The sequence below is a fragment of the Clupea harengus genome, chromosome 17 (assembly GCF_900700415.2).
Source record: "Clupea harengus chromosome 17, Ch_v2.0.2, whole genome shotgun sequence".
In the NCBI taxonomy this organism is placed as follows: domain Eukaryota; kingdom Metazoa; phylum Chordata; class Actinopteri; order Clupeiformes; family Clupeidae; genus Clupea; species Clupea harengus.
Genome location: NC_045168.1, coordinates 9,419,861 through 9,429,860, shown reverse-complemented (window position 1 = coordinate 9,429,860; position 10,000 = coordinate 9,419,861). Strand labels below are relative to the sequence as shown.

At 42.9% G+C, this 10,000-nt stretch overlaps 1 protein-coding gene across 1 annotated transcript in view; it reads left to right on the top strand.

Annotated features, from left to right (window-relative positions):
* ptprn2 (protein tyrosine phosphatase receptor type N2) overlaps positions 1-10,000 on the top strand; it is a 177,143-nt gene that overhangs the window by 52,616 nt on the left and 114,527 nt on the right.

The following is a 10,000-nucleotide window of genomic DNA, read 5'->3' as shown; positions in this document are numbered from 1 at the left end:
TACACAAACACACACACAGCAGCACACACAGCAGCAGAACACACTCAAGTACACAAACACACACAAATGGAGGGACTCTGTCCAGTCTTACTAACTCCCTTTGCCACTTTAATCATACAGACACACGTGGATAGGGCCCCACCCTCCCACACCACGGGCACCGTTTGATGAGGAAGGCTGTTGAGCAGAGATAGAAATGTTAATGTATTAATGAGAGGCAAACTTTCTTTGAACCCTGTTGTCTCTGTAGGTGTGTGTGTGTGTGTGTGTGTGTGTGTGTGTGTGTGTGTGTGTGTGTGTGTGTGTGTGTGTGTTTGTATATGTGTGTTCTGTTGGTAAGAGTGTGGTAGGCAAAGGTGAGGTGTTGCTCAGAATGCAATGATCTATCTGCAAGAAACAAAACAACAAGAACAGAAAGCACATCCTCCCTCCCTTTCTCTCCCCTCTCTCTCTCTTTTTCTCATCCCCCTGCTTTCCCCTCGGACTCTCTGGTTCTTTCTCTCTCTAGCTCTTTCTTTCTCTCTCTCTCTCTCTCTCTCTCTCTCTCTCTTCTCTATCTCTCTCTCTCACACTCACACACACACACACACACACACACGCACACACACACACACACACAAACACAGACATAAAAACACACACACACACACAGACACACACATTCTCCATCACTGGTTCCTCTGGCGTGGTGTGGGAGGCTTTAGTGATGACATAAGCCCCCCCCCCAACCTCTCCCTGCTCAGGCTGTGGTCCGGCTCCCCCCACCACCCCAGATCAGAGAGGTCTGCACGCAGCTACAACCCTGCGGCCGTATTGATCACGACTCCCCTTACACGTCCTCCACGATTGTAGCCCGCCATCGTGACACGAATGCAACGTGTGTTTTTGTGTTTGTCTGGAATTGGATGGGTGTGTGTTTGTGTATTTGTGTGGCTATGTGTGTCTGTGTGTCTGTGTGTGTCTGTGTGTGTATCCATGTGTGAATCTGTGTGTTTGTCTGTGTGTCAACCTGTTTATATGTGCATGTGTGCATGTGGACATTGATACACATATTATGTTTATATATGTGAGTACGTTTGTATATCTGTGTGTGTGTGGGGGAGGGTTGATCCCTCTGTATCGTGTGTGTGTGTGTGTGTGTGTGTGTGTGTGTTGAGCAGTGTCCAGGTCACATCGTGCATACGTTACTCCCTGTCTGATCCATTACACCTCATTCAGACAGCGCATCTCTTTTCACTCGCTGAAGCAGACACCCGGTACCTGCTAATGTACCCTTTGTCAGTCTTTCTTTTTTATTTTTATCCTTCTCTCACATATTCATCTCTTTCTCTCTTTTTTCCATTTCTCCATCAGTTTTTTCCTTGCTTGTTAGTGTCTGAAAAATGAAAGGCTGTATTGATGTTGAAATGGCGGCTGCGGTGGTTATGTAAACTGGGGGCTTTTGTTGTTCTGCTCGGCAGGGTCTTTCTGTGCTGCAGCGATTGCATGAGCAGAGCATTGTCAGTCGGCTCAAAATTTGCGCCACAACCAGACATGCGCACACACACACACACACACACACACACACACACACACACACACACACACCCACACAAACACAAGTTACGATGACGTGCTGCTACATAAATACAATCACATCCCTTCAGTTGTCTCATTAATTGCTCACACACTCATGAAAATGATTAGTATTTTCTTAATATTTAAAAAATAAAACACTGTTGATCAGGGTGCATGTGTGTGTGTGTATGTGCGCGTTTGTGTCCTGCGTGCGTGCGTGCGTGCGTGCGTGCGTGCGTGCGTGCGTGTGTGTGTGAGTGTCATGCCAGTCTGTTTCTCTGAACTCAGTGGCACGCTCTCACCTACCAGACATGACGTCAGGGCTATGCCACCTGTCACCACTAGGGAGAGCAATGTCCATACACTCACTCACACACACACACACATACACACACAGACATATTCACCCACAGCCGTAAGAGTCTGGGCCAACAGACATATGCACGCACACACGCACTCACACACACACACACACACACTCACACACACACACACACACATACAAGAATACAGCTGAATTTAGAATGTATCTTTTGAGCACAAATACCCTTACTCTCTCACACATACAATCCTGAAATGCACTGAAACCCTTTCTATGGACCTACATGTTCATCAACTCGTACATGCACACCCACACACACACACACACACACACACACACACACACACACGCACACACGCTCACACATGTATGGAAACCCACCTACACACACACACACACACATATGGCAACCCACCTACAAACACACACACAAACACACACACGTATGAAAACCCACCTACACACACACACACACACACCTATGGAATCCCACCTACACACATACACACATACATATGGAAACCCACCTACACTCACACACACATTCAGACATACTGTAGCGAAGGGAGAGCGTGGTCACCCCATCCCGACCTTTAACACATACACACACACATACGTATGGAAACCCACCTACACACACACATATGCGTACGGAAACCCACCTACACACACACACACACACATATGGAAACCCACCTACACACACACACACACACACTTACACCACACACTGTCCCCAGGGGTGGTAGATGGAACTAATATAGACCCCACCTGATTGCTTTTTCTCCCTCGCTCTTTGCTACTTCCTTGCTCAAAGTGCACAGAACATTGGTGGCATTTTGTAGATAGCTTATCAAATGCAGCAGGCTTTTTTTTTTAGCCGTGGCCCACTGTGTTTATACAGCCTTAACAGCGACAGTTTCATTTGAGATACATCAAGACCGCCGGCCCAGCACAGCCGTCAAGGGAGAGTAGCAAGGCCGGGAGAAAGATTGCAGAAATATTGACGCAGGAAGAGTAAATACAAGTCAAGTGACAGCACTAGGGAAGCAGAGAGGAAGTGTGTGATAGTGTGTGTAAAGGTGTGTGTGCGTGTGTGTGTGTGTGTGTGTGTGTGTGTTGGTGTGCACATGTATCTGTGTGTGTGGATTCTTGATGTGTGTATTTATTGAACTGTGGTTGTATTTGAAAGGAATTTGGTTAAGGTGTGTACGTGGAGGAATAGGCTCCACGTGTATCCACGTGTCTGCATATGTGAGTGGGTTTTTTATTTGTGCTTTAGTCTCTTAGTTATCTCCTTAACTGTGTGTGTTTGTGTGTGTGTGTGTGTGTGTGTGTGTGTGTGTGTGTGTGTGTCTGTGCTTGAGTGTGTGTTAGAGCAGAGGTGGGGAGTGTGTGTTCTGTGGTGTGTGCAGTGTGTCCTAGCCCGACGCTGCTCCACTGATAGATAGCTTCTCCCGCTTTATATTACAGTACGCTGGCAGCTTGATGGATCCCTCCTCATTCACATACTGAGACCTTAAACATGGTTCACAGCCCGAGGCCAGTGGATGAAAAATGTCTGAATGGTGTGTGTGTGTGTGTGTATTTGTATCTTTGTGTGTATAAATGTGTATGTTTGTGAGTGCGTGTCTTTCAGCCTGTGTGTTTGCTTGGTGTATTTGGTGGATTGTTCCAAAGGACTCAAACTTTTGTACTTCCCAGCAGCCTTTGCTACTGTCGTGATGTATTGGCTCCACTAGAATTATTTCCTAAGAGGATTTTTACACACATACATAAACAAATGCACACACTATACATTCTGATAGACAAATTATTTATGTTTAACAAGATAAAAGAAAAAAGTAGTGACGGTGTGTATGTGTTTGTTTTTGTTTGTGTGTGTGAGCGCATGGTGACAGGTGATTGCTGGTGATGGTGTAAGGGATGGGGATTGTTCTAGACTCACTCCTGCTGATGTGTAAATGTGATTTTCTCCATAGTGTTGAGCTACTCTATCTCCTTTTGCCCTCCTTCTCTCTCATTCTCTCTCTCTCTCTCTCTCTCTCTCTCTCTCGCGCTTTCTCGCTCTCTCTTCTCCTGTTCCTTGGACCTGTTTTTCTCCTCTGAGCTCTCATTTTGTCCTTCAAGTCAATTCTCTCCCCCTCCATCTCCGTTCTCCATTCTCTCCTGGCCGACCTCCATAGCACCCCAGTCCTCGGAGAAGGGAAGCCCAGATCAAAGCCTCTCCGAGGGCTACGGGGGAAACAAGATTCCCTGGGTGGGAGTCGGACTCTATGGGGGTCTCTTAACTTTCATTCCCGCAGCCTGAGCAAAAGATGGCAGTTCGTGTCAGGAGATGATTTTGGAGAGTAAATTTAGCTGCGCCTCCGCACTGAGGTGAATTCCCAATGAGCTGCTCCGGAGAGAAGTGAGGAGAGGAGTGAGGAGAGGAGAGAGGAGAGGAGTGAGGAGAGGAGAGAGGAGAGGAGAGGAGAGGAGAGATGAGAGGAGAGGAGTGAGGAGAGGAAAGGAGTGAGGAGAGGAGAGAGGAGAGGAAAGGAGTGAGGAGAGGAGTGAGGAGAGGAGAGAGGAAAGGAGTGAGGAGAGGAAAGGAAAGGAGTGAGGACAGCACTGCAAGCCCTTCACTGGCCATCTCCCACACTGGTACACACCAGCGTGACTCTTAGCTGTTCATCTTCTTCCTCGTTATTGAAGTAGTCGGTGTGTGTCGTTTGTGTGTAAGAGACAGTGTATGTTTGCGTGGATGTGTGTGTCAAGACGTGGATTTGTGTGTGTGTGATTTGAATTGGAATCAGTGCTACTCCACCCAGCAAGGCAAGTTTCATACACATTGGTAATTAAAAGTGCTTTACAAATGAGCAGATGGAAGAACATAGATAAATAAGATATTAAAAAAGGTAAATGCATTATAAAATAACATGGAAATATAAAAGGAAGCTGAAAAGTAAAGTGCATGTATTAATAAAAAGTAGAGCGCATGTGATCAGCTAACAGAAAGCATCTGAGAACAATCTAGATTTGAACCTGGCTACAGTTGGAGCACCTTTGGAAGTTGGTTCCAGAGCTGAGCAGCATAGCAACTAAAAGCTACTTCAACATGTTTAGTTCTGACAGAAAGTATTACCAACAGATTTCTCTCCAGTGATCTGAGAGGTCTAGCAGGTTGTGTACTGCTGAAATATGTCTGAGAGGTAATTTGGTCCTGTCCCATTTAGTGATTTATAAACAAGCAGCAGTGCTTCAAAGTACGTTCTGTGACTTACTGGAGTCCAGTGTAAGGACATAAGTATTTGAGTACTGTGGTCAGTTCTTTTCCTTTTCGTAAGAACTCTAGCAGCTGCATTTTGTACAAGCTGAAGCTGTATTTCTAAGAATATAGAGGGCTGTTTTTATGATTGCTTTGATATGGTTGGTAAAAGTGAGATCTGAGGCTATTAGAACACCATGATTTCAGACTTGGTCTTTAGTCTTTAGTGTGCTGAGGCCTCATGTTAATGATTTTGTTAGAGTTTTTGGTCACTTTTTATTGTTTTATTTGATCTTTTATTAAATTATGATATAATCAAATTTGATATAGTCAAAATATTTCTAGGTGGTCGTAGAGATGGCAAAGTGTCATGGTTTGACTGGTGGTGTTGATGGTCCATCTAGGGCTGCAACTAACGATTATTTTGGTAATCGATTAATCTATCGACTAATTTTTCGATTAATCGACTAATCTAATGATTATTTCCCATAGCAAATTAAAATAACGACTCAAAATGTTGGAATTTGAATTTCAAATGTATTTGAGTAACAAATGTAATCATAATACATAAATTAAATAGTAATACAAATTAAAGTGCAAATATGCGTTTAAAAGTAAAGAGAAAGTGCAAATAAAGTTTTAAAAGTAACTCAAATTAGCAATCAAGCCTCTGCAAGTGCAAAATAACGCAAGAATAACTGGGCTGCAAGTGACATTCAAATTCAACTTATGAAATATATATTTTTTCCACAATCTTTTGTTTGAAGAATGCTAAGTGGAGGAGGTTAACTATTCAGAACAAACGAAAATACAGGCTACTCTGATAATTCACTGATTTACTACATTGCACTTAACATAAATGAAATAGCGTTAGCAAGCATCCTCCATGAGACGTTCTGTTTTCCAACATGTAAGCTTAAACCTTACTATAAGTTATAGATATATCATATATGTCTATGATAATTGCTGCTAGACACTCACTGTTCTTGTGCTCCCACCGCTCATTCTCTTTGAAATACTGGAATAGTGCTTCTTTAACTACTAATAATTGACCATCATTGAGAAAAATGACAACTTTTCTGTTAGCCATATCTCATATGCAGCATCTACTAAAGCTAGCTTTGTTTATTGTTTTCATGGTAACATGAGCCGTCTCTGAATAATTCGCTTTTCAGTCGGCCATTTCTGATATGCAGCACATGAAGGTACGAGAACGGAGGGCAAAGAAAACGGTGCATGATTTGTATGCTAGGCTATTTGCAGATTCTGTTCCATTTTTCTCAATGATGGTCAATTATTATTAGTTAAAGATGCACTATTTTGCACTTCCTATAGTGCATTGCAATGCCGAATAAAAATTACCGGTAGCTCTGCTAGCGTCTGCCAAAAAAAATATATATTTTATGACGCGTCGACAATAAAAATCATCGTCGACAATTTTTCATAATCGACATCGTCGATTACGTCGACTAATCGTTGCAGCTCTAGGTCCATCTGATACTTTTGATTTTTTTTCACTAAAAAAGCAAGCAAATTAATTACAGATCTCTGTGGAAAGAATTTCTGGGGTTACCACTTTTGTGGAGTTTGTAAGCTCGTCAACCATGATAAAAAAGAGTCTGGGTATTGTTGTTCACCCTGTTAATCATCTTAGAGAAAAGGAGCTCTATAGACCTGCGTAATAGTTAAAACTACAGAGGCTTTGTTTATAGTCATGGTGTCATTGTGGATTTGAAGTTTAGCTTTTCTCCATTTGTGTCCAGCTTTCCTTCATTCTTTTCTCAGTGTTTTTACGGTCATAGAGTTTCTTCATGTTGCTTTCTGTTTGCTGAAAGTTTTTTTAACTTTTACCAGTGCGACAACATCCATGACACTAGGTTATCCAGGAGGACATCAACGGTCTCTGCACTCATGGTTGGTGACATAACTGTTGCTCGCATAAATTGAGCACCAGTACTCTTGTGCATGTACCTTTTCTTCACAGAAACAGAGCTTATTTGAACCTCCGGAGTGATCAGTTAGTCAAAGAAGACATTATCAGAATGGACCAAGTCCTTAACCAGAACAGAAGACATGTCAAGACCTTTAGGAACCTTTAACATGCTGCGAGAGACCAAAAGTGTCAAGTAGTGCAACATTTTTTATTATCTATGTGGATGTTAAAATCACTTGACAAAAAGGTTTTAATCAATGGCGATAACTGATAGTAGTCCAGCAAAGTCATCAATAGAATTTGCAATTTGCAATAGTAACTTGGAGGTCTGTAAATTTGGGAGCACCCTTCAATATGAAACTGAAATAGAATGACCAAATGTAATCTTTTTGCACAGGAATGCATATTAAAATAAAGCAGTCTCTCCTCCTTTCTTGCCAGTTCAGCACGCATTCATAAAACTGAAATGTACTGGTGCTGTCTCGTTTAGAACAGTTGCACTGCTGCCTTCTGTCTCAGTAAAAAAAAACATAAAATATAATATGGTATTATAATGTCGTTAACTAAAAAACATTTGTTGGCTACAGATCTAATATTAACTAAAGCTAGCTTTGTAGAGATAAGAGGAGCCCTTGGGGCAGTCTGCAGTTGATGTGATACAGGTAACCGATTGGACTAGTTTACCCCATAAGGTACTTGATCCTTTCTATTTCTAATCAACACCGAAATAAAGAACATACTAGGCATTCTGGGACCCAGCTTGTTTTCAGAATAGCTGGTAGTGCCATCTCTACTATAGTAGGGACCCTGAACACATCACACAATCCAATCAATGTTTTAAACACTGCCGTTACTATCAGTGGTGCTCACTGAACATTCTGTGCTCTGTGCTGCCAGGGGAGCTGGACAAGGCTGCTGCTGACGGTGTTGAAGTGGCCTTAGAGATCTTTCCAGTCTGGGACAGGGACAGGGACAGTGACAGGGACAGGGACAGGGACAGGGACAGGGACATGAAAAGGGGTGCTTTTTGGGTGCCATTTTTTTGGTTAGCATCTGAAAAGCATCCAAACTTATTTTTGAACAGGCCAAATGTTCGGTCAATCGCAGACCTGGATTCGCTAAACTGAGACTCATGTGCTGAGCCAGGACAGTTAGAAAACACATGAGTAACCTCACCATGTGCGTCACTTGAACAGTGATGAAATTAAACCCTTTCCGATTCAGGTAGATACGCCCATGGACTGGGGGCACACACAACGTAATGTGCATCAATTCTATTACACCCAAGACCCTTGGGAACCCATGGGCATCCAGAAACGTACTCTTTGTTATGTACTGGGTATCAAGTGATGGAAAAACAATAAACTGCGGTGCTCTGCGAACAAGGGAGGCGGTGACTGCATTTTTTTTAATTAAAATTATTCAGCAAATCATCTACAGAGTCTGACAGTTGACTCGAGGTCCTTGAAAGTGCCTGCTCAAAGAGAGCTCTGATGTGATCATTTATGACTCACAGTCATAGATCTGTGCTGAATGTGTGGGGACACAGGCACATGAAAGGACACACAGATCTGACCAGATGTGGCCAAGTCCTTGACGGTTGTAGAGATGCTGAGTCCCTTTTTAATGACAAGGTCCAGGCTATGACCAAGTCAGTGAGTTGGCTCCTGTACGTGCGCTATTAGGCTGAAGGCATCAAGAAGGTAGCATAACTGTTCTCTGCATGCAAGTTGAAATCACCTGATATAATAAAACAACCAACATTTGTACAAATTACCAACAGTCCGCCTAGCTCATCAAGAATATTTAGCCAAGTGCTTTGGAGGCCTGTAAATAGTTACTGACAAAATATGAGGAGAACATTTAATGAGAGCACATAAGTATTCAAATGATATAAATTCACCAAATGATGCCTCTCCATACTTTTTAGGGAACCTCAGATGATAGGGTGGGGATGGTGATGGTGATGAAGTTTAGGCTCTCCATGAGTGGGTTAGACACTGGTGCCTCTACATGGCTCTCCACATCAGATATTGTGTCCTCAGCCTTGGTAGGTGATAAAGATGGCTGCTGCCCTCCAATATTATCTGTTTCCATGTTTCTCACAATCTCCATTTGACTGCTGAGATCCTGGGGAGTTTAGTGCAAACGATTGGCTATGTGTTCCAGCAGTTTCGTTGTTATGCTCTTGCATCATTTCAGTGGAGGTGATTGGGCATTCCTCCTCTATTTCAGCTTGTGTGGACATTTGTTTTGGTTCCACAGAGTTCTTGTTGTTTTCATTTTGTTCACTCTGTACGGCTGCCAACTGCTTATCAGAGGGCCCCAAGGTCGTTGGGTGACGGAGCGAGAAAGGATAGTTGTTGTTTAAAAGTTTGGTCCTCTTCCAGCGGAGTTCTGTGTTCTATTTGGTCTGAAATAATTGCTGCGATTCCACAATAGCTTGAAATTGTCTAAAAAAATACATCCCGATTGAAAAACACATTTTAGTGAGCCAGGTGTTTAAACTGAGCAGTCAGGAAAACACAAAATATCCCCGTGCTGGGGACCACTGATACAATTGTATTCCCAGCTTATTTAGAGTACAAAAAAGTTCCTTAAAATCTTCTTGGAGGCAATACTGTTCTTTGTACATGTCATTTGCACCAGCATACACAATACTGCGTTTGATAGTTTTATGTTTCGACTGAAAGTCTGTTTTTTTGTTTGTGGCAGAGACGGCTGCCTTAGGAAGGAAGCGTGTAATCATTCCGTCTCTATCTACATGTCTCACAACAGAATCACCAAGAATGAGGGTTGTGGATTGAACAGGTGTTCAGAGCCGTTTCTTGTAGGTGCCGACCTTTTTGATGTTGTGGGTTTGATCGCTTTCTACTTTCAGTCTCTTCCCTGGGACATTCCTCTCCCAAGTCCCTGAGGCATTAAAGTCTGTTCTGCA